The 26,418-nt window shown below is 40.8% G+C and overlaps 1 protein-coding gene across 2 annotated transcripts in view; it reads left to right on the top strand.

Moving 5' to 3' along the window:
- The window catches only part of SERPINE2 (serpin family E member 2), a 315,644-nt gene that overhangs the window by 65,523 nt on the left and 223,703 nt on the right, over window positions 1-26,418 (top strand). Inside the window, exon 1 of one of the 2 annotated variants that reach the window (XM_044070251.1) lies at window positions 1,446-1,528. The exons of the other annotated variant lie outside the window; for it this stretch is intronic. The gene's annotated coding sequence lies outside the window, so the exon portion shown is untranslated. Of the gene's footprint in view, window positions 1-1,445; window positions 1,529-26,418 lie in introns of those variants that run through there. 2 annotated transcript variants of the gene reach the window in all.

The raw sequence follows: 26,418 nt of genomic DNA, 5'->3' as shown, positions 1-26,418 counted from the left end.
CAATATACTTGAATGAAAAACACTTGCAAGGTATTGGTCTATTCTTAATGCTCATTTGTTAGTTTTATGGAGTTTCAGACGGTGAGAGGAGAGACCAGAAAATGACATACTGGGATTACTGTAGGATAGTGGCAAGTCCCTTTGAAATAAAGTTTGATCAACACACCTACTCCAGTACATTGGTTGAGAAGACACAGAGCCAACCCAAAGCTCTGATCTTTATTTAATAAAAAAAAAAAAGTCAAGGATTCTGAACTTCTGATAGAGGAAGTTTGTTCCAGCAACTTGCAATATAAGGGAAATGAAACTGCTCCTAATGGTCTTTGCAGCAGGAAATGGAAAGGACAGTCATAGTCCCTGTGTATCCTACCTTTTTAAAACTCCAATCCCAATATCATCCTTAAGATCGGATCATTGATAGCCTTATAGTAAAGGTACAGTCAAGCCCTTGAATTGCATTCTGTTGTGTATAGATATTCAACAAAATTTAAAAAGCTCAGAATAACTTATTTTCTTACAGGCCGGATTTGTTTCCTGATGGAATTCCTCTGTACAATCTCAAGCATAAATAGATCTCCTTTGGACTATAGATGATCATCTTCATTCATTTAACATTAAGTCCTGGTTGCCATAGTTTTAAAATATAACATTAGAAATGGTAATTTTATTTTTCTTGTCAGTTATGGCCAGTTTATAAAGTTTTTTTAATTTGCCTTTCTGTAATAGTAGATGTGCTTTTGTTACAGTGTCAGTGGTACAACAGGTAGCACAATTGCCATTGGTTCGAAAGGCAGGGGTTCTATTACCATACCTGGAAAATGGATTGCTGAAACTCCAGTGCCAATAAGGGGGGGGGGGGGGCTGCTCTCCTGAGTGTGTCATCCTTTGGATGAGATGCCTGACTTTGTTTTAACTCAAGTGGATGGAAAAGATCCCATTGCACCTATTGAAAAGAGCAGGGGAAATTCCCTGATGCCTTGGTGAAATTTCCCCTAGTAATGTAAATGCTAACTTTCTAGCCTAGGAGGACTAACCTGGTCAACAGAAGCATGGAAAGATTAAAAAATATCTGTGCCAAAAAGTGGAGCTCAATATGCAAAGCTGTATGTTTCACATTTTTACTAAAAGTCTATAGCAGTGCTTCTATTTTTTCACACTGAAGTCAATTTTAGAAGAGGTTTCTTCAGCTTTTGGCAACCATGCAGCCACCAAAGATTCTGAAGATTCAAAGGAACGTATCAAGAGAATTGGAAGTCCTAAATTCGGAGACTTGTTGCATCTATCTCTGGCCTCTTGTCACAAATTAGGAAGCCTTCAATGCATTTAATATTCTTATTGAAAGAAGAGAAAATTTGAGCTGGGCAGTACTAAAACGTAAATTCTGTTTATACTGTGAATCAAAGAAGATTCTACTCAATGTAGGGCATTTTTGTTTTTCAGCAGAAGTCAAGGTCTCTTAAGAAGTCCTCAGCTGAGAAGCAGCGCATGTGACTGAATTTTTGTCTACTGGGTAATTCCTTACTCACAGGTACAGTAGTGCTTGATAATTTTTTTTTTTTATCAGCTAAGAGAGACTGACAAAATATATGATTGAACACGACCATGTACTTGTGTTGTTGTACAAATTCACAGGTGTACAGTTAAAATCACAGAAGTTTGTTAGGCTGGTATTGGGTATATAAATGAAGCTTAGAAGCTGTAAACATATACTTGAAAATGCAAATGTTAACCTCCAAGAAGCGAGAAATCACACAAAGCATTATTCTCACCATGGCTGCAGGCATGGTAAAAAGTAATTTGAAGCTAAATATGAAGCCATACAGTATGTGGAGACTTTGGCCATTTTATGCTAGGGTCCTAAATGTGAGAAGTCACACGAGCAGACTTTTGGGTGAAATCAAATAAGCACTACAAGACAGGAAATGTTTGTGCATACTCTGCAAGTTTGCAGAAGATGCAGAAATGCCTGTGTCATCAAAAATGGTACATGGGAAAGCTTTAAGTGAGTAACAGGAAACCCCCCCCCCCCCCCCCCCCAGGAAGTCTGCACTGAGAAAATTGTAGGCAAATTGTGAAACACGTTTAAACACTGGGCCAGAGTATAATGATGTCTAAATCTAGAGTGTGTGTGTGTGTGTGTGTGTGTGTGTGTGTGTGTGTGTGTGTGTGTGTTGAACTGCAGGCAGAATCGTTTTCCATGCATGTTGCTGCCACGTTTGGGCACAAGCTAAATCTGAAGAGACAGATGTGAACAGGAATAAAAGTATGAGTAGCTGTTAAAGTCACAGCCCTGCAGTCTTGGTTAAAGCAAGAGGTTTAGGTGGTTCTGGTTATTGGGCAGCTCAGCTGGGAAATGGTAACAGAATTGCAGTCTACATCTAAAATTTGCAGTGTCTGACTGGTGGAGAAGTTCAGAAGTACGGTTCTGTGAAAATGTGCGAGGACAGTTTAAATGTGCACAGAAAACAGTCTGTTCCAATGCTTGAATGGTACTAAAGCAGAGTCCTTGCGAAGACTGTCCAATACTGGCTAGAAAGTAACGGTTTAAGAAGGAGCAGAAATTTAAGATTTCTGGTTAGCACGGTCAGAGAAGAGTGCATCATTACAAGTGGAGAAATATAAAATTCTCCAACATTCTTTTCAAACGGCACTGCTCTAGTGGTATTGAGGGATTAAGATCTGACCTATGGCCCAGCTACTTCTGGTTCAGTAAGTAGCTATGGGAACTGAAAGGAGCAGTCTGGAGAGATGGGCATTACCATCACATAGGATGAGGGCAATCCTGTGGGTATCTCCTGTGACGATCCCTAATGCAGGTTGGGGACGTTGTGGTGGGATGCATGGCCCAAGGAAGGGAAAGGATGAAGACGTGGTTTAGCTGCTGCTGAGGTGGGGCAATGTGTTGCATGTCCTGCACATTCCCCCTGTCTGATGCATTCGCACATTCCGCATGGGAAGGGGAGAAGGGTGAAACTGGTGTATGTGATAAAATTAGGGGAGAAATGGTTTGAAGTGGGACAGCAATGACCCTCCAGAACTTCAAGGCCTTCTCTGGCCCCATTTCAAATTCTGGCAATGGACCAGGGGCTGATTAGAATGCTGGTAGACAGTGAAAGATGTGGGAGAGTGGGATGGGACAGTGAAAGATGTGGGAGAGTGGGATGGGACAGTGAAAGATGTGGGAGAGTGGGATGGGACAGTGAAAGATGTGGGAGAGTGGAATGGTTGTCAGAATAAAAGAAAGTAAAGTTCAAATGCTTTTGAAGCAAGGGCAGATATCCTTGAGAGCTCTGATCTGAGAGTCTGAGATGCTTGAAAGCAAAGGATCAGTAGATGTACCAGTGATTCATGAGCCCTATTCTCAAATCAAATAGCCAATTCATTGAACTATCTATCCCACACCATCTAGAACACACCTGAATCTACCAGTTTCAAAACTACTGTTTGAACATCTAGCCAAGAACTGGCATTGCTCCTGTGCCAAACCTAACTGACAAGATATCTGTAACTCTCTCAACACACTGTCCACTCCTTATCTCATTTTCTCCCTCTCCTCAGTGTTTATTACGACTCAAAAATAAGTATATATAAAGGAAATCTCATTTGTTCATAACTATTAACCTTATTTTTTCTCACAGTGGTCTTCACTGAAATGCTTGTTTTTCTTTTTGAACATGTATCTACTAAAAAACTGTATTGAATACTACTTTGTATAAACTAACTAGAATATGTGTATTCTGCATCTTAATGTATGTATGCTATTGTACTATCTAATTATTGTATATTGCTTATTTCTGTGGTGTTTTTCTTTTTGGGCCTCTGCTGAAAATGGTCGACTTTCCCGGTAAACAAATGTAAATAAATATATATGTAGAAAGCCTATAGCCATTAAACAAAATGTAGGCATAGTAGCTTAAAAGTATGTAATCCATTTGTGTGATAGATGGACAAAGCCTATTGAATGAGTCAGCAGTGCAGTGACTGTTAAGCAAGATGGTTTATATAGACCCACAGGATTTCAGCAGATGGTTTTAGAGATGACACTGCTGTCTTTAGAAACTATATTTGTCATTGTGACCAATCCATTTTTGCTGGATACAAGCCAGAGATTTTGGCAGACCAATCTGAATGGATGCAAGTTCTTGCCTGTAATGTACCGTTGTGTAGATATAGATTTCTGAGACTACATTTTAGAGTTTGTCATGAGCACAGGTATTTCAGCATGCAGTGGTTAACATGATCGAAGAGCTGGAAGGTATTGTACATGACATTCTGCTATAGGGTGCTACAAATAGTGAGCTGGACTACAAATAGTGACCTGGGCAACATATTGATCAGTTGTTGAACATACTATGGTCAAATGTTTGAAGCTAAGCAAGAAAAAAAAGGTTAGCTTGAAGTTGTAGCTTTGGAATATGTGCAATACATTTTTATTTTTTTGCTGAACGATTGTAGCCAGATGACGACAAAGTATATGCCATAGTTATTATTCAAATATCTACCAGTAAACACTCATTCTCATGCTTCTTGGAGATGGTTGTTTATTCGATATCACTGTCTGTGAGAAAAACCTTTTGAGCAGGATGTAATCTGAAATTGGTCAGAGGCTCAAGCTAAAAACTTGAAACACTGAAAGGGCTAGTAGCTACCGCACCGTATAATGTGCTGTAACTATGCCAACTACATTTCAGGTTTGTATAAGGCAGAAAAGGGGTAGGAGCAGTGCTGTTACAAAATGGCAGATGCTTTGCCTTTACATAGAGCTTTGACAGATGCTGAAACCATATGCTCACGGATACAGCAAACTTTTTCTTTTTCCTCTGCCAGAAATTTCATGTTTAGGGCAAACATTCAAAGCTAACTTATACCACATACCTTTGTTTTCCAGAAGTCTTTATTATATCACCAGCTAGAGTGAAAAAATCAACATTTTCTGTAAAAGTGTCTCTGTAAAAGTGTGATTAACTTGTTTGGTTGGTTTGTACTGCACTCCTGTAATGTTAATTACTGATATGTTCAGTAAAGCCGATTTAAGAGAATGCAAGGAAAATATACTGGAAGTAGATTAGAAGTGTGACTTGTAACACAAATATTAGCTATAGTTGAGAAACTGCAAGAACCTAAAAGCTGTTAAGTGAGAGCAAACAGAAAAGCAGTTATGTGAAGCTGTACTATCAGGATGGCCAGGCAAGAAGTTATATGAAATTCTCACATAGGAATTATTTTGCATACAACTTATTTTATGTAAAGGTGATGGTCATTGTTCCATCTCTGCTGAAGACGAATGGTACTAAAGGGGCAGCAGTGATCACATATGGTAATCTCCAATATCCAACTATAAAGAGAGAGCCTGAGATATTGAGCATTATTGGCCCATGTCAATGCTGACCGAGCGGAAGGTGCATGTTGTGTAGCAAAGCAAACAGAACAAGAAAAAAAGCAAGTCATTCCACAAATTCCAGCATTGTCATTCCTGAAGCCTGAAATGTGACTTATTACAACACTGTAGTTGCATGCTGTGAGTAGATTTGGAGGGGATTTGTGTTCTTCCCTAATGAAAGGCATCTCTAGCATATGTATATGATGTAGTTTAAAGTACCATCAGTTTGGGGTGCAAGTCATGTGGTAAGGAGAGGCTCGGCACTTGGGAGTAAAAGCTCAATGATGATTGGTTTGTTTGTTTCCTTCAATACCGTATCCTAACTCATTAACCATTACAGATATCTCTGTAGCCCTTAGCTGAGCATAATCATAACCTGAATACTAAGTAAGATAGTTGGCTAAAAAAATAAATAAATAAAACTTTTTGAGACTAATATCGATTCAGGTCCTTAAGAGTGAATTGGTAACTGATATGCATTTTGACATTACCTCTTCTCTGGGGCCTTGCCTCATATAAGCCACAGATGCGTCATATAAGCCACCATTGCAGTAGCTGTGAAATTAACCTGAGAGTCTGCATTTTTGTGAATGGCTGTTGCACTCCCAGACCAATGTCTTTTTAATACAAGTAGTGGCTGTGTTAATCAATGCCTTACACTGCTTAACCAATTAAAATAAACTTGATTGCCTTGATTTAAATTTTAGACCATCTGATGCTGTGACAGTTGGAAGTAGATGGACTACCCTCTGACAAATGCATCACAGGAAGGAAACTGAAAAATCTCTTAAGATGAGTCTATGGAGAGTTGCTTAGTGCTAATGAATGGGCCTATGAGGATGATGTAGTAAACTGGAAAAAGCCTTGGGTATAACCTTAAGCAATATAGGTTGTGTTGCTTGTTGTTTAGGTATGTAATTGAATCAAGATGCTTCAATCTTTGTCTGAAGGATAATCCTTACTCTTTCCAAAATGTTTCTGGCACTCTGTTTTGCATGTTTGAGATTATAGCTGGTGGGTAGTGAGGAACAGTAGTTCCACTCTCTTTTTTTTGGAAAAAACAACACAGTGAGCTGTTTGGGTCAACTTAGGAACACAAAAAAAAGAGAAACACCACCACAAACAGTTCCTTCCACTCAGCAACAAATGTCGATGTAAGGAGTAGCTTCAGCAAAATAAATCCACCGGATAATAAGAACAAACAGATTTAATATTGAACAATATTCTTGGTTTAGCGCTTTCACTCGCAAAACAAAGCGAGCTTCCTCAGAACAAATCAATCAAATCATTTGCATACATATATAGTTAAAATTGGCGCCAAAAAAGCGCAATTTAAAAATTCACAATTTAAAGTGATAGAACACCTTAAATTCATATATATTCTACTTCATTAATCCTAATATTTGTTGTTAAATTAAATTGTATCCATGTAGATGTTATTTTAGGCACTATACATAATATATATGAATATTTAAAAATATATGTTAAAAAATATATAAGTAACATAACTGCTGAAGGCAGTTTAAACTCTAAATCACATAATGTATATATGTTCCATGTCGTATTCCAGTAATTGCTTCTTTTTCAAATGTGTAAAATGGGGCTGCTTAATACATTTGTATACTACCTAATATATTAGTCAATTTCTTTCGTTTAACATCAATAATGCTTTTATAGACATGTAATCATTTATGGCTGGTGGGAAAGTAGCATCTGTGTACACCTGCCAGTACAGTTCCCTATAAGCAAGATAGTTCTTAATGTTACCCCCTCTTGGGTTGTTCTTTATAGTCTCAATGATAGAAAATTTGAAAGTATGCTCTGTACCTTGATCAATGATGTGACGAGCTAAGGCGTTTTTGTTGTCTCGCCTTTTTATACAATAATTATGAGAATAAATTCTTTGTTTAAAATGCCTCTCAGTCTTCCCAATGTAATATGCAGGACAGGCTGTGCATGTAGCAATGTATACCAGCATCTTGGTTTGGCAATTCCCTTTAGATGTATAAATCATAGTACTGTTTGCATTCAATAATTTAATAGAGCTGTTTTCATTGATATAACTGCACTGTTTGCATGCCCCACATTTACTGGTGTGTGTGTTCAATTCATTCTTAGCATATATGGGCAATTCTAATAAGTGCTTTAAGTTCTTTCCCATCCTATTGACAAATATTGGCTTACTACCCACCTTCTCCAGTATATCCTGTTCAGATGTTAATATATGCCAGTTTTTTGTTATAATGTCCTTAATTATGTTAGTAAATGGTCCAAATTCAACAATGTAAGCCTTATTATAGTTGTTAATAGCCCTTGATGTCAAATCATTAACTATTTGATCTTGCCCTGAAGGGGAAAAGTTCATTCCTAGTAATGGGGTGAATCTACTGTCCCTCAGTTCTAATATATATCTGGATATGTCATCCATCAATTCTACTGTATACCCTCTTTCCGAAAATAAGGAAGTAATATATCCTATTTCGTTAATCATATCATCATTCTTAGATGTCATACGCATCGCTCTGATGCATTGGCCTTTGTATATGTTAGACTTCATCTTTCTAGGATGATAACTGTAAAAATCAATGTATGAGTTAGAAAAAGTATTTTTTCTGTAAATATTGGACTTTATACATCCATCATTAACAGTAACCAGTGTATCTAGATATGGAACCCCTTGTTTATTGTGAACTTCGGTGAATTTCAGATATTCACTACTAGAGTTAATATAGGCTATAAAGTCATAATATGATTTTTCTTCACCTTCCCACATAATATAGACGTCATCCAAAAATCTTGAGTAATACCTAATGGAATTGAATAAAGTGCTACAGAAAATTTTGGTGTCCTCCCATTCAAGCATGACCAGGTTAGCGAATATGGGCGCACAAGCGGCACCCATAGCCACTCCCCTGGTCTGCTTGAACAGTGCTCCCTCAAAATAAATGAAGTTATTTTCCAGCACTATAGACATCAAATCACCTAACAAAGTAATAGTGTCCCAGGGTAAATTTGTATGCCTCCTCAAGCAGTTGGTAAAGGATTCCAATCCTTCATCAATTGGTATACTGCTAAATAAATCAATGACGTCTATACTACTAAAAATAATGTTAGTGTTGTAATTTAGGACAGGATAATTTTTCAAAAAGTCCCATGAATCCTTTACCATGTGTTTGACATTCTCAAATAGGGGTTTCAGCATGTTATCTATCACCTTTCCTATAGGGAAAGTCTTTGATTTGCTTCCAGAGATAATTGGTCGGAAAGGGGGGTTGGCATAGTCTTTTTTTGGGGGGGGAGGGGTGTACAAAACTTGCTTGGATGAAGGGTAATTTTGAGGCAATACCTGATGCGATCAGATCAGACAGACCTGCCTTCACACACACTTTTTCTGAATGAATAATGGCAGTGTTTGGGCTGGGCTAGGCATGGATAGGCCCTTTTGGCCCTTTTAATGCTAACTACAAGAAAAGTTGACACAGGAAAACTATAAAAATGGAAGCCTCTTGTTCAAGTGATAAAAAGGGTTAGTATTATTCCTTTGTGCCCAAAATGATATCCAGACTAGGAGTGACAAGCTAATTGAACTGGCTGAGGTATTTGGACACAGTGAGAGCTGCTCACTCTGAATTTCAAGGGAGTCCCAGGGACTGATTGGGTTGGCTTATAGTGTAGGATAGCTGCAAACTGTCATGAGTCGTGGGGTTATGGATTTTTTTTTTTTTTTTTATGGTATGTTAGTTTTCCAAGACTGTATAGATGTAGGGAGCAGAGGTTTCCTTTCTTTTACATCATGTTTAATAAGCAGAAATTTCAGTGTAATTTTCTTTGGGATACACCTTGTGGAATTTTTTAATAACTGTTTTGTATTTAGGGACGTGTTAGAGCAAGTCCTAGAATAGTGATACTGAATGACCTGAAAATGTGGGCTTACATATACTATGTCCGAAATTGCCATTTCTTGGAATGTTCCTCTTTTCAAAGGTATAGCAATGTCAAAGTTTGTATGTACAAGTTTAGGGTGTGCACTACAAGGGGGCATGCCCTCTGCAAAAAAAAAATAAATTAACTTTAAAGGAAGACTGTGATGTTCAACATTCACTGTTCTCCTGTATTTTCAGACTGTTTTCACCATCATTCTGGGGCTTGCATTTACAAATCACAAAATTACAGTAGGGAAGATTATAGGTCAAGATCGAAGTCAGTATGTGGACACATTTATTTTTTTTAATTTGTTACTCTGAAAATATTTTCATTGTATATACTGAGTACTCGCTCTTGTATTTTTAATTCTTGATTTTGGTATGTTCCATCATAAATCTGTCATAGTCGCACCCACATTGTCTCTCTAACTCGCTGTCTCATGAGTTGCATCCAGCTCCTAAACTGACTTTGTGGACAGGCACCACTACTCAGAGTTCACAAGGCAAAGGGAGAAATAGAAGTAGATTGCCATGTCTTTCTTCTGTATCACATGTGCGTGCATTCACACCAATGTGCAAGTTAGAGTTCCTGATGTATCCTACAGCACATCTTTGGAATGTGGGAAGAAACCAGAGCACCTGGAGAAAACCCTTGCAAACACTGGGAGGATAAGCAGATTCTGCATAGGAGGCACCACAAACAAGAACAGAACCATAGAACCTCTTACTGGGAGGAGGTAATGCTAGAAATTTTGCCACTGTGCTGCACTTGACTTTATAACCAGCTGTTATTTGTCCAAGAGATGACATAGTATATGTGTAGATAGTCTTTAAAGAAATGTGTCTGTTACCTCTAGTGCTGTAACATGTTTGCATTTATGCTGCTACTTTGTAACCATGTACTTTTGAAACTGTTTTCACATGTTTTGCATTAGTTTTACTTTTATGCCGTGTATTACCTTTTTACTGTACACTGTTTGTACTGTGCAGCCCAGTCTGTGCCTGTATTTATTCATGTCTGATCACTCCTCTACCCTGGCAAACAAAACATAAACAAATTACAGCCTTAATTACCATCTCAGTGCTATTTATTTTTTATTTTGCAATATGCTTTTGACTGTCCCCCCACCAAGTTGTACCTGAATGTAGGGGGTCATGCCTAGCTCATTTATTAGGGTAACTGATAAGTAAACACATCTCACTCTTTCTTTCCAAGGATTAAATCCTTGATCTGTTTGTGCTCTCTTGCATGACCTCTGAAGTGCATTCCTCTGCTTTCCGAGCTACATGATGGCTTGACCTCCCTGAAAGTTTGTTTCACTGATTTTGATTATACAGCTTTTGTCTGTCCCTCTTAATATTAATAATATAAAAACATTTTCCAACATTGCTGCTACACAGCTCATTTAATTGAAATGAAAATTGTAAAACACACACATTAAACTTTTTGTTTCAGCCTAAGTAAAACATTTAAATTTAAAAATGTACCATTTTTATTTAACTCTGCCTACCGGTGCGGCCAGACCCTGGTATTTTGTTTCTGCTTGTAGATTCCTTTAACAATGTCTTCCACGCTGTGCTTTCACAGTCTGTTCTGTATTATTTTCTTGTTCCTTGTCCTGCCTTTTACCATTGCATGTCCTGCTCCTTTACTCTTTTATCATTCTATCACTGCTGTAGAGTTTGAGACGGCTGTACTGTGAAATCTCCAGGCCACCTCCCCCCAGAAAGCACTCGCCTATGTCTAATTTGTCTTGCTAGCATTAATGCCAGTGTGTCAGAAATTGTTTCATGCAAGTGCTGTTGTCTTTTAATTTTAAAAATGAACACTGCTTGTTTGGAAAATGTGTATGTGATGTGCAATTGCCATGTGGTTCTGATTTGTGAACGGCACATCTGCTACTTATGACCTAAGTGTGTGGGTTCCGTTCTCATTAGGAATGCATGCTGAGGGATTGTCTATCCCTGTAACAGAAAAGCCCCTCATGGCTTGTTTAGTCAGCAGTATATACACTGTTTTAAGTTTGTGACTGCAAAATTAGTAGAACCCCCCCCCCCCCCAAGAGAATACAAGACTTTTTTTTAACCATTTGTGAAATGGAGAGCAGAAGGAATACATTGCTATATCAATACATCTGTTATGATGAGCTTGTACTTTATTTTAGAAAACTGTGTATTATTTGCTTTGGCAGTCGGAAGTTTGCACACGGTTATATCAACTATAGAAATGGATTCAAAGCAGCTATCAGTTTATTTCAGTAGTCACTGACTGTGTTGCCAAGGTGGAGATTACAGGACATTTTGTCTTACTACTACAGGTCCAGGTTTTGTATATAAATATTCTGTCTTGTCTAAAAAAAATGTCTGTCACTTTAGGAAGACCTTGCTAACAATGTACCCCTGTGGCAGTTCACTTAGAAGCTGCTTAGTAATTCTAGAGTAAGCAAGTTGATTGATTTTAAACAATTTGTTTATATTTTGTTGCACAGATTGTTGCATTTGCATAGTAGTGTGAAGCTCTTGTGCATCTCCTGGAACTCTTGGATATGCATATGCAGATCACTCTTGGATATGCATATGCAGATCTGCTAATGTTTGCATGTGTAAATATTTGGAAATACAAAGCAAGTCCATTTAAGCAGGGAAGGGGACAGATTTCTCAGGTCTTCCTGCTGTATAATCCCAGTCTGTGCCGATAGGCATGGCTTATTCAAATGTTGATCCTTAATCACCCTCTCAGATGTTACACAGACTACTCACGTCTGATTGTTGCCATTTTCCAAATGCTCTCCAGCTGTACCGTGAGAGGCAGTCTGATATGGTTTCTAAACTTCTGCAAGTCCCTGTTAGTACAAATACACATTGGTTCATCAAAAGTACCATTACATTTTTAAATAGTCCAAGGCTGTTAAGTCTGTATGAATGATAGTACCCCTGCTTCATGATCAACCTCTGTAGCATGTGACCATCACCTCTAGGTGAGGGTGTATGTTTGTATGTCTTTATGAACTAGGAGCTGACCGCTCATCTCGTGGTGGAAAAAGGTCACTCAGTGATTTTCCATTTCTGTATGGAAAAGGGTAATCAAATCCTTCTGATCAGTGAAACGCTGCAAGAGAATTCTGCTGTAAAGTGGTATTTCTGGAATTCAACCCACAATTCAAATGGGCTTATTGCTGTTTCTAGAGGAGATGGGAAATAAACTATACGTTGTGGTACTAAAGCACACTAGGAATCATTTAATTTGTATTGCCCATCTGCCTCCTTCCATACTGCAGAGTCACACTGCCTGATCATTTTGCAGATTATCAAATCATTTTGTACAAGTAACTCCTCACATTTGGAGAGTAGGTTGTCTTGTTTGGTCTCAGACCTATGTGGAATCCCACATCTCTGTAGCCATTGTATTGTTCATTCATTTCTGTCAGTGATGCAATTCCTCTCTGTTGTTCACTGAAAGGACTTGCAGTCTTGCTACTGTTGCTACAGAATCTTAATGCACTGTGTCACATGTGCTTGTATAACTTTGTGAGAGAGGAACTCGTGATAGTTCAAAGGGCAGCAAAATAAAGGCTGCAAACATATCACATATTTTGTCAGGGGCAGTAATAATGCAGAGTAGTGAGGTAAATAAGTTTTTTTGTCATTAATTTGCAATGGTTCTTCTGGATCTAGTCAGTTGAATACATGGCGGGGCAAAATTCCTGTAAAAATGTGCTGAAGTTTTTGAGTTTTCCCTTTACAACACTAGACGTTCATGAATCCGGCCCAGTAACTTTCAAAATCTTATTACTCCTTTTAAAGCCTTTCAAGCCTGACCCCATCTTTAACCTTAGTATTACACCACAATGCAGTACATCTTACAATAGGAGAATATACAGTACATGTTCCAATACGATAATGTGCTGAGATGCAACATTTTCCATTCAGAGGTGTGTGTGTGTGTGTGTGTGTGTGTGTGTGTGTGTGTGTGTGTGTGTGTGTGTGTGTGTGTGTGTCTGCACGTTTGTTTACACATACATATATATGTATACATGTGTGATGTAAAACTACACATGCGTGCGCATGTGTGTAAATTTGTTATAGTAATGATTCTTCTCGTAAAATGAGTTCAGCAGTAACTTGTAGGTATCACATGAACCTAATACATTTCCATGAATGTTGGTATGTGATTTAATTCTCTGAGCTACTTGAGAGCTAAGTAGAACTCCACAAAGAGAATTTTTTTCTTTATGGGGCTATCGATCAGATGCAAGAAATATGCCTTCATTTTATACTCTGTATTGAGCAGGACTGGGTCTAGTATAAGCTTCCCTACATGTCTGACTTGGGTCCTGTGCTAACTGGGGTCCCTGTTAATGCTGCTAATGTCCAGTCACCATTCAGTATATATTCTGGTTCCAGAACGTACTAAACTAAAGAAAATAAACCTATTTAAGAATAAAGAAAATGAGCAAGTGTGTGTGTGTGTGTGTGTGTGTGTGTGTGTGTGTGTGTAAATGAGTGTGTTACACGCAAGCCACAGCACTTCATGCTCCATCACATTGCTGTATTTGGAAAGAGAGGAAAAAAGTTTGTCAGTGCAGTCATGATTTCAGGCAAAGGCATACTTTTAATTGCATTTTACATTTTAATTGATGCTCATAGGAGATTATTAGGCTAATGCCTGAAGATCCCTTACAAGCCTAGCCATTATTACCTGGATTTTCCATATTTTTGATACCGGAGGGCTAGAGGATGGCTTAGGTTTGTGCTACTTCTTTGTTTTACAAACTGCCCTTGTCCATAAGGGACATGGGCATCACCCCCAGTAATTAATTGATTCCCCATCCATTGATCCAAGCTGTATTTGAAGAGGGTCAAGGAAGGGCTCTGTTTCACATGAGTAGGTAGCCTTTTCCAGAGAGGATAATCTCTAAGACCTGTCTGTCCCTCCAGCACATTTTGTTCCCGTCACAGGCCAGGTTTAGATCATTGGATCAGGTAATCTTCATGCTGTTAGTTTTGTGAAACGTGTAACAGTTCCATCGGGACGAGATATAAGATTGCCTTTTAGGTTAATCATAGATTGCCCCTTAAAAGTCTGCAGAAGATGTGTGAAGGAGTACAGTTTTAGGCTATCTGCATAGAACATGTTTACACCCTGTGTTTTGTAAGGAACCTCTGAGGTCACTCCAGTTGTTGCAAAGGCCTGGTCAGGTACATGCTAAAAGGTGCATCGTATTCAATTTATTGGTGTGATCCCAAGTTTAGTGGACAATAATCTCCTTGGATCTGAATGCCATGCCCTTCTTTATAAGCTGTGCCACATACTGTGCCACATAAGAGGGACTTCTCACAGCCATGGAAGTATGGTGGTCAGAATTCACGTTGCTGTCTGTCTCATGCCAAGATGTCTCACCACTGGGCCAACTCTTAGTGTGCTATTAGTAGTGTAAATTGGAGGGATACTCTACTTCCCAAAGGGTATAACTATGCTTTTGTTTTTTTGCATTTAGTTTTAGGCAATGGCTCTGGGGCCTGTAATTTGTGTTGTGAATTTGGCTTTCTTGACCACCACTTCGGCACACTGCTGTATGCTGCTTTTGAGGTTACAGACATAGCTGTAAAAGGTCTTTTGGTTGTCTTTAGCCTGTGAGGCTATCTTGACCTCTTAATTGGCCTTGTATTTGATTATCGTCTTAGTTTCCTGTTTAGTTTAATTAGAGAGCTCTTATAATTATGGGAGTAGGTCTTCCTGATTTTAGCCATGACTTTTTGTCTGTTATGCATCTTATTAAGGTTAGGATTCTACCAGTGTGGTTTGCTTGTTTTTGGGCTTACTTCTAGTAGATACAGCTCTGTATGTGGTTGTACAGATCTCTGTGAACAGTACCACATAGGTTGCAGTGAACTCAGGCTTAGGAGTTTGTCTTCTCCTTGCTCTGTCTTTATTTGATGCAATGGAGTGCCCTATGACAACAGTCCTGAGGAATGTATTTGCTTGCCTTATGGACTTTTTCTTGGAGCTCTACTGGGTGTATGTGTGATATTCGGTGCTTTTGGTGAATGCTTTAGAGGTTGATTAGGATAGGCATTGTCATTTATAGGCTTGGAAGGTCTTTCAGGTTTAGAAAGATTACTTTTTAGTGATTCAGCATAAGTTTGTGTATGGTGAACAAGGTGTGGTGGATGTTGTCTGTGTGTGTTTTGACAACTTTGTTTGCAAGACATTTCCCTCCAGTGAAACTGCATATGTGCATCCCTTGCATACTGTGTATTTCTTTAAGGATTAAATGGTTGTCTGGGAACATGAGACAATTGCTACATTGTCTCAGAATGCCCATATCTACCAAGCTGGCAACAGAGACATTTGGAATTTTCATCTTCATGTTGTCTGGACCTGTATTTGGGTGGGCTACTATAGGTTATGGACTGGGTTATACAGAGGTCAATCTGAGTAGTGTCTGGGGTTTTGTACTAGCCTAAGGTTACTTTGTAGTGCTGTTTAACACTCAAACTAGCTGCTCCTGAGCTTGTCTGCACACTGTGGCTTTGTTTTAGCCACACAAAGTTACATGTTTCACTTCTAAAGGTAGTTTTCTAGGTAAAATTTACTCGAGCTGTACTGGTTTACTGGATGAGCACTTAGTATTATGAATATATGGAAAAAAAGTACTTAAATAGCTTACACGAGACAATAGCAATGAAGGAGGGGAGGGACTTTGGAAGTTAGATTACCATAAGGTGTGGAAGCTAGAGAGAGAACATTTTTTAAAAGCACAGCAAGAAAGGATTGAGAGGGTTAGGGAAAATGTCAACTGCAAGAAGCAGACTTCCTTAAAAGGGATCCCATAAAAGTCCATGTTGGAGCTCTAGTCCTATGGTTAGAATTTCAGAAACTAAAGCTTAATGTCTCATTGGGGGCTGGGGCAGATGCACACACAACAGGGCAAAGCAAAGTAAACAGAAAGATGCTAGAATGCAACTTTACGTAGGTAAATGATGAGCAGAATACAAGACTCTTTCAAGCAAAATTAAAGTGTAAACAGGAAGCACAATCCTGGAGCAGAATTCACAATACTGCCACTACTGCAATCACACTACCATTACCAGTAATGCTGTTTTTATAGAAAAAAATGTAATAAATGACTAAATGAGGCTCAACTCTGGCAGTAGTTTGCAGATGTTCAAAGAACATACTGCCTCACTGGCATTATGACACCAGTGTCCTAGCTTCAGACTCCTCACTCTGTATATCTGTGGGTGCAAAGAACAAATCGCCTGACAGAACAAGATAGGCCTTCAGTCACAGACCGCAGCCCTTATTTTTTTCCTAGGGCCACTGGAAGAGAAAGATCTCTGAGAAGACCACCTTTCTCTGGCAATTTTGATTTCCAAAGCTCAGATAAGGATCCATTTGGATTATTATATTCATCCCTTTTGTCTTTTTATATTGGCATTTGTAATGTATATAATTTGTGTGCACATGTGTGTGCATTTCTTTAAGAAGAAAAATGTGCATTGTTGCAGTACTTATTTCCTGTTAGCAGTAAAGGATTATTGTTTGTGTGGCAAGCTAAATAGTTCTCAAGGGTTTATAATCCTTTAAGTATTTTATGGTGGCTTGACAGACTTTCTTTACTGGGGCTGTTTGTGTCAAGTTCTGTTATTGGCTCATGCTGTCATAATCTTGAGTAAATCATGGCTGATGTTCATCATGTTTCACTGTTGCAGTCATCACTGTAGGGTTCTTCCTGCCGGCAGGCAGCCCTCAGTCGGCCAGAATCCCAAAGTCTGGGTCCAGCGTCGGCTGTTCAGTCATGCTCCCTGACGTCAGAGCGCCAGGAGTACAAAGCTGCCAGCCGACGCCATGTTCTCCAGTCTTTCTTGCCTTGTGGTGGAAGCAGTTCGCAAGTGCCGGTCTGCTGATTCCTGATATTTTTCGTGCTTCATTCCGAAGACTTTCTTCTTCTCAAAGCTAAGTACCCCATTGGGGAAACTTTTTTCTTGCTCCAGTCCGATGTCAGAAAAAGTTAATAATTGTATTTCTTGTGGGAAGCAAATACCACATAAGGATTTCCACTCTTACTGTATTCCTTGTTTAGGCCCTGACCACAACGTAGCTAGTTGTCGGTTTTGTGCTAGATTTAACCAACGTACTATTAAGCGGAGGTATGATTTTGCTTTTCACTACTTTGGCAGGCGATTTAATTACAATATGTTGTCGGACTCGTTTCCGACTACCGGAGTTAACAAACGATGCAAGGATAAGGACAGGCCTCCGAGGTCCAAATCAGACGACAGTTTGCAAGTAGAGCCAGCTACAGGTTCGGCCGTCGTCAGGTGCTTTCGTAGCCCCTGTCATCGGCCATTACAGAACTGATTGCCGAAACGGACTCCCACGAGGAGCCAATTAGGCCTTTGAGTACTACAGGTGCAGGACCTTCGGACAATGCTCCCTTGGATGGGTCTGGAGCCACTGTGCAGGTACCAGCTTCCGAGGGGTTTTCAGGCCTACACAGCTTCAAATAAAGGCAAAGACAAAGGCGAAGACTCCTTCTAAATCAAAGACTCAAGCCCAGGCCTCCTCAGATCCGGGACCCAAGTCTCAGAAACAAATGCTTAAAATGGCGGAGGACTTACTAACTTTGATTAGTGGCTTACATCCCCCTCCAGATAAAAGGCCAAGGCAAGAATTGGATTATGAATCCTCTGATCAGGCATCTATTTCTTCAGTGTCTTCCTCTGAACAGGAATATACTTTCCCTCCTTATGAGGATTCTGATGCTGAGGAATCCATTCCTTCAGCTTCTCCCTGAGGATTTTTCTTTTGGAGAAACTCTACATGACATGAGGGAACATTTTCACTGGGAAGGACAGGAGTACTCTGAATCTAAGAGAAGGCTTAGGGATTTCCTTCTTCCCCAACACAGACCCCTGGCTATTCCTCCTATTTTGGATATTGTGGATGATGTTTTTTCTGAGGCTAATTTAACTCCTGACTCCTTTCCTCCAGCACCTGCAAAGCCTGACAGATATTACAGGGTCCCTGACTCCCACCAGTTTCTTTATAAAAATCCTGCTGCTGATCCAGAAACCATTTCTCAGGGTCCTAAGGGTGTTAAGGCCGCCTCTGCTAAAACCCCTATTCCGTCAGATAAGGATTCTAGAGCTTTGGAGAGATGGGGCAAAAAAGTGTACACTTCTGCTACTTTATCCATTAGGGCTTTAAATTGTCAATTTCATATGCTAAAATATCAGCAGTTTCTGCTGTCTGTTATGAAACAAAAGCTAGATACCATTTCTGCATGTGCAGATAATTAGGAATTACACGATTTGCTACATGCTACTGAGCAGGTGGGGAAGCATGGCTTACACTGGTTTTGATGCCTTGGAGGCTTCATGCAGGGCGGCTGCCACTGGCAGTCATTAGAAGACATGCTTGGTTAAAGGAACAAAACTTGCCTGATCAAGTGAAAGCAAAGTTCCTGGATGCTCCTGTTCAGCATAATGTTTTGTTTGCCTCTAAGGCTGAAGAGGTGATAAAGAAAATGGAGGATAAGGCGAAATCCATGCAAATGGTTAAGGATTTCTTACAAGTTTAGCCCCCAAGATTTAGTAGAAATTGGCCAACTAAAAATTGGTCCTTTCCCAGCTCAGACAGGCCTCAGAGGGGTAGATATAGGTGCTCCAGAGGGAGGGCCCAAGCACAGACCTCTTACAGACCTAGACAGTGGAGTGCTTCCACCCCCAGGGGTGGAGAGGACAGGCCTCAATCATACAGAAAACAGGCTGAATGACTCCCCCTGCATGGCTCCAGGAACCTCTCTCCTAGAAGCCCCTCTAGGAGGAAAACTCTCTGTTTTTCACCAAAATTGGACTTACATAACCCAAGACAAGTGGGTTCTGGATGTAGTTTCAAGAGGTTACAAATTCCACTTTCATACCTTGCCAAGACCAAACGGATGGCCAGACCTACCAAAACACCAATGGGCAGAGGCATTAAACCAGGTGGGATCCCTCATGGCTATGAGGGCCATAGAACTGGTTCCACAATCAGAGGCGGGGCAAGGCTTTTACTCAAGGCTCTTTCTAGTTCCCAGAAAACAAAATTCCTGGAGACCCATCCTGGATCTGTCAGTATTAAATACTTTCCTGGAGATACCAAAGTTCAAGATGCTTACTCTGCAGTAGCTCCTGCCAATGTTGAGCAAAAATGCATGGATGGTGACACTGGATTTAAAGGAGGCTTACCTACACATCCCCTTCAGACAGGAGTGCAGAAAATATCTCAGGTTCAAGGCCGGCTCGAAACATTACCAATTCTCTGCGCTACCCTTTGGCTTGTCTACTGCGCCCAGGGTCCTCACCAAGTGCCTGGCACCAGTAGTAGCTTACTGCAGACTCAAGGGAATTCAAATTTACCCTTGTCTGGACGACTGCCTTATTCAAGCAGACAGCAAGGATGTCCTACTCCAGCACCTGGAAAGTGTTCAAAATCTACTCAAGTACCTGGGATTCACTGTGAACATACACCCACACAACAGATAACTTTTCTGGGTGCTCTTCTAAACACAACAACCCAGATGGCATTCCTGACCTCCGAAAAACAACTTCAGCTGGCTTCAACTTTCAAAACCCTGGCGTTAATGTCTCAGCTAACTGCAAGGAAATTCCTGCAGGCTTTGGGTTACATGGCCTCCTGCATCCTTCTCATACCATATGCAAGACTGCATATGAGAAAAATACAATGGTACCTAAAAAGTGTATGGTCCCAGCATTGCCACAGTCTAGACACACACATTGCTGTCTTGCCTTGCCTACAAAAGGAATTCCATTGGTGGGCCATGGCATGTCTTCAAAGCAAAGGGAAAGCCTTCAGTCTGCCTCCAGCTAACCAAGTGTTAACCATGGACGCCTCGGATTACGCATGGGGAGCCCACTTGCAGAGGAAAGGCCTGCAAGGTTTTTGGACAGAGGATCAGAAGTACCTACATATCAATTTAAAAGAGATGTTAGCTGTACAGAATGCCCTCTTGGCTTTCAGGGATCTTCTACAGCCAGGACAACTACCGATACGGACAGACAACTGTGGTGGTACATAAGCAAGGGGGTTCACACTCCTACCCCCCTTGCAGACTAGCCATGACTCTATGGAACACAGCTCTAGCTTGCAAAGTGGACCTACAAGCTCAGTTCCTGCCAGGGAAACAAAATACTCTGTCAGACAGCCTGAGCAGGAACCTGTCAGACCCACACGAGTAGATGCTAGACGCCCAAATATTCAAGATGATTACAGAAGCCTGGGGCTGCCCGGACATAGATATATTTGCATCCCCCCCTCAACTACCAGTTACAAATTTTTTGCACAAGGACCTATCACAAACTAGCATGGAAAGTGGATGCTGTCTCATTCAGTTGGAGGAACCTCTCTGGGTATGCCTCTCCTCCTCTACCTCTTCTTCCACGGGTGTTATTAAAGATAAAGCAGGACAAACCCAAGATGATTTTACTGGCCCCAAATTGGCCTCGTCAATTCTGGTACTCAACACTGATGAATCTATCCCAGGAGCCTCCTTGGATTCTACCTCGGATTCCAAATGTCCCAACACCAGGGCCAGGTTCTGCACTCTCGTATCAAAACTCTCAGCCTGGCGTATTCAGGGTCTATGATTAATCCTACCCTTCCCAAACAAGTCATGGATGTCATCTTAGAAGCCAGACGGCCTAGCACTAGAAAATCTTATGAAGGTAAATGGAAGAGAATTTGCACCTGGATGCATGCTTAGAATTCAGATCCTCTCATTCCTAATATTCCATTGATTTTACATTACCTGACAGGCATGTTGCATAAGGGTTTATCCTTCTCCTCCATAAAAATACATGCCTCCGCTATCTCTGCACATTACTATACATATCCTCCAATCTTTTCGCATCCACTTCTGAAACAATATCTCAGAGGAACAAAGAATTTAAGGCCCCCTAGGACACCACCCATACCTGCCTGGGACCTCAACTATGTTCTGGAAAAACTTACTCTGCCTCCTTTTGAGTCTGCTGCCACATCTGATATTAAGTATTTATCATGGAAGACCGCTATCCTACTGGCTTTGACTTCAGCCAGGAGAGTCCCAGAGTTACAAGCTCTCATGGCTGTGGAACCTTATATTATTTTTCACCAAGATAGGGTGTCTAAGGACTAATCCTACTTTCATGCCTAAAGTGGTTTCTAAAGTGGCTTTAAACCAAACTATTCACCTGCCATTCACTAATCCACAAAATAAGGGGGAAAGGATTTTTCATTCCTTGGACGTGCACAGGCAGCTTCGTTTTTACCTGGACAGAACCAAGGATATCAGGAAAACAGAGTAATTGTTTGTTTCTTATGCAGCAAATTCCCAAGGCAAAGCTATTTCAAAACAGACCATTTCTAAATGGATTGCTCATGGAATCAGATGTTGTTACTCTCATCATGGAAAGCAAATCCCAGGAAGTTAGGACTCGCTCTACCAGAGCTGCTGCTACTTCAGCTGCCTTTCTCAGGGGAGTACCTACTAAAGATATTTTGGAAGCTGCAACTTGGAGTTCAGTGCATACTTTCTCTAAGCACTATAATCCCCCTCTTTATTCTAAGTCTAGGGCAGGCTTTGCTTCTGCAGTCTTGCAGGGCCTTCTAGCAGCCCCTTCTACTTTATAACCACCACACTTTCTCTCAGCTTTGGGATTCAACTCTACAGTGATGACTGCAACAGTGCAACACTATGAACATAGTACAGTTGTGTACACTTACCATAAATGTAGATGTTCGAGTGTCTTCACTGTTGCAGTCTGGGTTACCCACCCTCCTGTCCCCTCTTACACTTTTATTAGTGTGGTTTCCTACTTCACCCTTCTTTTGAGGTGTATTTGCTACAGGGTATGGGGTTTGTTGCATGTTACATTTTTGTTTTACTATTAGCCTTCACTTTTGGGCACCTGACATCTGGGGCAAGAAAAACTGGAGAACATGGCGTCGGCTGGCAGCTTTGTACTCCTGGTGCTCTGACGTCAGGGAGCATGACTGAACAGCCGACGCCAGACCCAGACTTTGGGATTCTGGCCAACCGAGGGCTGCCTGCCGGCAGGAAGAACCCTACAGTGATGACTGCAACAGTGAAGACACTCTAACATCTACATTTATGGTAAGTGTACACAACTGTACTTTCTTTCTGTTAATTTTTAAAGCATTATTTTGAATCTGTTGACAGGTAAACTCTCCTCACAACATTTTTTTTATCTTTGTATATAAAGGGGAGTGAAGCAACTTTAATGGTTGAGTTTTTTGTTTAAATCTTGATTTTGGTGTCATTTTTGTTTTCTGACAGAGAATTTTTTTATTGAGTTTAAATTGACTTCCTTACACAAGGCTAATTTACACTGTTTTATACATTTGGGACTGAAATTGGCCATTTGTTGTTTTTTTTTTTTTTAATGTGGGGGGGTGATGATTGTTGCTTGGTGTATAACTACTAAATTACTGACTGTTATAGCATTCTATTTGTTTCTCTGTTTAGTTTTTTTTTTACATTGCTATATTTAAGAGAGCATGTAGGGATGTTATCTCTTTTATACTTAAGTACTGTTTCACCAATAGATTGTACTGACCTGGCTAGTTTTTTTTTTTTGCTCCCTGCCTAGATGGACTGTGAAACTGCCACCCCCCCCCCCCATCTGCACCTAAAAAAACACATGAATAAAATATACTGGATAAAATAAACCACAAAACAGCATACTATGTAAACTTGAAAAAAAAATGATGTACCAAGTCCCAGCCAAATGTTTATTCACCACAGTTTTAGCGCTTTCGTTCCAGACCACAGGAACTTCATCAGAAACTGCCAGAGTAACTTTCTTTCTTTTAAAGACTCAGAGGCTCCATGCCTGGACCAGCAATATTTAAAGGAACACACACTCTTAAATAAACACTTAAAAGTAGCTCTAGAAGCACACACTTAAAAGTACTTGCATAAAATGTGTTGCATAAAAATATGTTAATAAATGTTCCTCCAAATAATTTAATTTATAAAAAATATATTTAAAAATCTGTGATCAGAATAAAATGAAAAAATTTAGTGGATGTCCCTAAAAAATTCTGTCATAGGTAAGTACTAGGCTGTCTGCCTGAGGCATCTATAAGCCTAGCCAGAATGTGTTGGCTTTCGCCACCCCCTTAGATTAGTTCCCTGTGCCTCTGTCCAGCAGAGCCACTGCAGTGATTCCTGGGGTAAATTTTCTGTTTCCCATCCACTCATCAAGGTTTCTCTTGAAGAGTGTTAGTGAGAGGCTCTGCCAAATGTAGACTGGAATACTGTTTCAAAGCATGGGGAGTCTCTGGGACCGGAATCTATCCCTCCAGCACGTCCTATTTATCAGTGTGGTGAGGTTTAGATCCCTAGAGCGTGTAGCTCTCGGACATGCTCCACCTAAAAAAAAAAAAAAAATCCCCCATCAATTCTGGGTTGGACATGACCTTGTATGTCAGGCAGAGATCACCTCTGAATAAGCAGTATGCAACAGAGTACAGCTTGGTGAGGTACTTATAGGTTCATAGATAGGTACTAGGCTATTAGCCCTAGGGACTTTATAAGCCTAGCCAAAGGTACCCTGGCTTTCGCCAACCAAGAAAATTATTTTCCTGTGCCACTGTCAAGCAGAACCACAGAAGTGAATTTCCTATCTCCCATCCAATCATCAAGATTTTTCTTGAACAGTGCTAATGAGGAGCTTTGTTTGATATAGCTAGGTAGTTTGTTCCAGAGTATGGGAAGTCTCTGGGACAGGAATCTATCCCTCCAGCATGTTCTGTTTATTGTGGTGACGAGGTTTAGGTCCCTAGAGCGTGTAGCTCATAGGGATTGGGATTTCTTTAAGTGGAGCATGTCTAAAAGCTCTGGGTTTGACATAGCTTTGTGTGTTCGGCAGAGATCGCCTCTGAGTAGGCGATATGCAACGGAGTAAAGCTGCAGTTTTTTGAGGTGGCCTGCATAGGGCATCTCTTTGAGGCTGGTCATCCTCTTTGTGAGGTATTTCTGTGGCCTTTCCAGTTGTTGTAGATGTCTTGTGAGGTACATACCAAAAGGGGCATTGTACTCTATAATGGGTCTAATGAACGACTAGTAGAGGGGAACAATGACCTCCTTTTCTTTTTCCTGGATGAGAAACCTTTTGTGATGAGGTGTGCCACATAGAAGGATTTCCAAACTACTGTGGCGATGTGATTATCAAAGGAGACTACTGTCCACCTGTGTCCCAAGGTCTCTTATCACACTTTCGGTGTTAAGTAGACTACCAGCTATGTGGTAGTTCATGGGTACTGAGTTTTTACCAAAAGGAATGACAATGCACTTTTTGACATTGAGCTTGAGGCCATGGCTTTGACACCAGGCATCTGTTTCAGCAAGGCCCTTTTGTAGGATGTCCACATCTTTTAGAGTTTTGATTATGGCTCCTAGTTTGCAGTCATCTGCGAACTTCGTTAATAAAGACCTTCTGTGTTGGCCTGTACTTCAGAGAAGTAGATACCAAACAGGAGAGGACCCAGGACTGAACCCTGTGGTACTCCACTTGTCACTGGTCTGAAGCTGGATTTGGAGTCTGCTACTTTCACAGTGTGGGTTCTGTCAGTGAGCCAGTTGGCAACCCATCTTGTGACATAGGGATTTATACCTAGTTTAGTGAGTTTATCTATAATTCCAGAGTGGGGATGGTGTCAAAAGCCTTGGCGAGATCTAGATAGGCTGTGTGAACCACCTTACCCTCATCTATGGCTTTGGTGACTGCTTCAAAGAAGTCTATCAGGTTTAGGAGACATGATCTGCCTTTTACAAACCCGAACTGGGTGGGGTCCTGAGTTTGGAGATTACCAATGTCATTGTTTATAAGTTCCATGATGATACGCTCCATAGCCTTGCAGACCAGGCTCGTTAGGCTAATGGGGCGGTAGTTTCCAGGGACTGTGGTGGTTCCCCCTTTGTGGAGTGGGATAACTGTCACTGTGCACCATTCAGTGGGCACATAGCCTGAGGTAAGGCTATGATTGAACATGGTACTTAGGTGGGGTGCCAGTTCGTTCTGTAGTTCATGTAGAACACAGCCTGGAATGTCGTCAGGTCCCATGGATGCTGTGTTCTTGGCTTTATATAGTGTGTTTGTTTTTTTTTCCTGTGAAGCCGTGATTACAGGAAATTTGCATTCTTCTGGTATAGAGATGGGCCCTTTAGGGGATGACCGAGGGGTAAAGTTAGTACTGAACCTATCTGCCAGGATGTTGGCAATATCCATTGGATGTTCTTCGTTCCACATTGCTGCAGTCCTGACTATTGGGTAGTCCGCTGTCCAGTCGGCCCGAATACCAGAGTATATGGCTGACGTCGGTCAGGGCGCATTAGACTGACGTCAGTACGTCAGGGTACTAATGCGCATGACCGACGTCATATCCTCTGTCTTTTTTGCCGCATGGTCCGATGCAGAAGCAGTTTTGCGAGTGCAGGTTGGCGTTCTGAAATATTTCCGAAACCGGAGTTTCAGACCGAATCAGAGTTGGCTAAGTACCCGTTGGGAACATTTTGGTTTTCTTGCCTCAGTATTTAACGGATGTCAGAAAAAGTGAATAACTGTATTTCTTGTGGGAAACAGATACCTCATAGGGATTACCATACCTTGTGTATACCTTGTTTAGGGCCTGAGCACGACGTTGTTGGATGCCGCTCTTGTGCTAGGTTTAACAAACGCACTATTAAGAGACGGTTAGACTGTGCTAGGTTAGTGTTTGGGAAGCGTTGCAATTATAAAATGCCGTCGGATGCTCCGACGCCCGCTTCAAGAAGCGCCAAGGACAAAACAGCGAAGCCTAGGGTTGATGAACCGGCAGTCCCAGACGTCGGTTCTTTAGAAGGCTCAGTGGAGCCAGAGGTTTTGCCAGGAGTTTCTATGGAGTCTCAGGCAGAGACTTTACTGTTACAGGATGTGCCTTCTCAGGAGGTAGGCCAGGCTGAGGGGGCTTCTCAGGTAACTGTTCTTCCCTCTCTCCCCAAGGTAGTTAGAGCCTCTCCTTCTGTTGCCAAAACTTCATTGAGAGGTAGGCCAAGTTCAGCT

Source organism: Protopterus annectens, chromosome 4.part1 (assembly GCF_019279795.1).
Source record: "Protopterus annectens isolate FY-2018-M chromosome 4.part1, PAN1.0, whole genome shotgun sequence".
Classification (NCBI taxonomy): domain Eukaryota; kingdom Metazoa; phylum Chordata; order Ceratodontiformes; family Protopteridae; genus Protopterus; species Protopterus annectens.
This window is presented reverse-complemented; position numbering and strand designations above follow the sequence as displayed.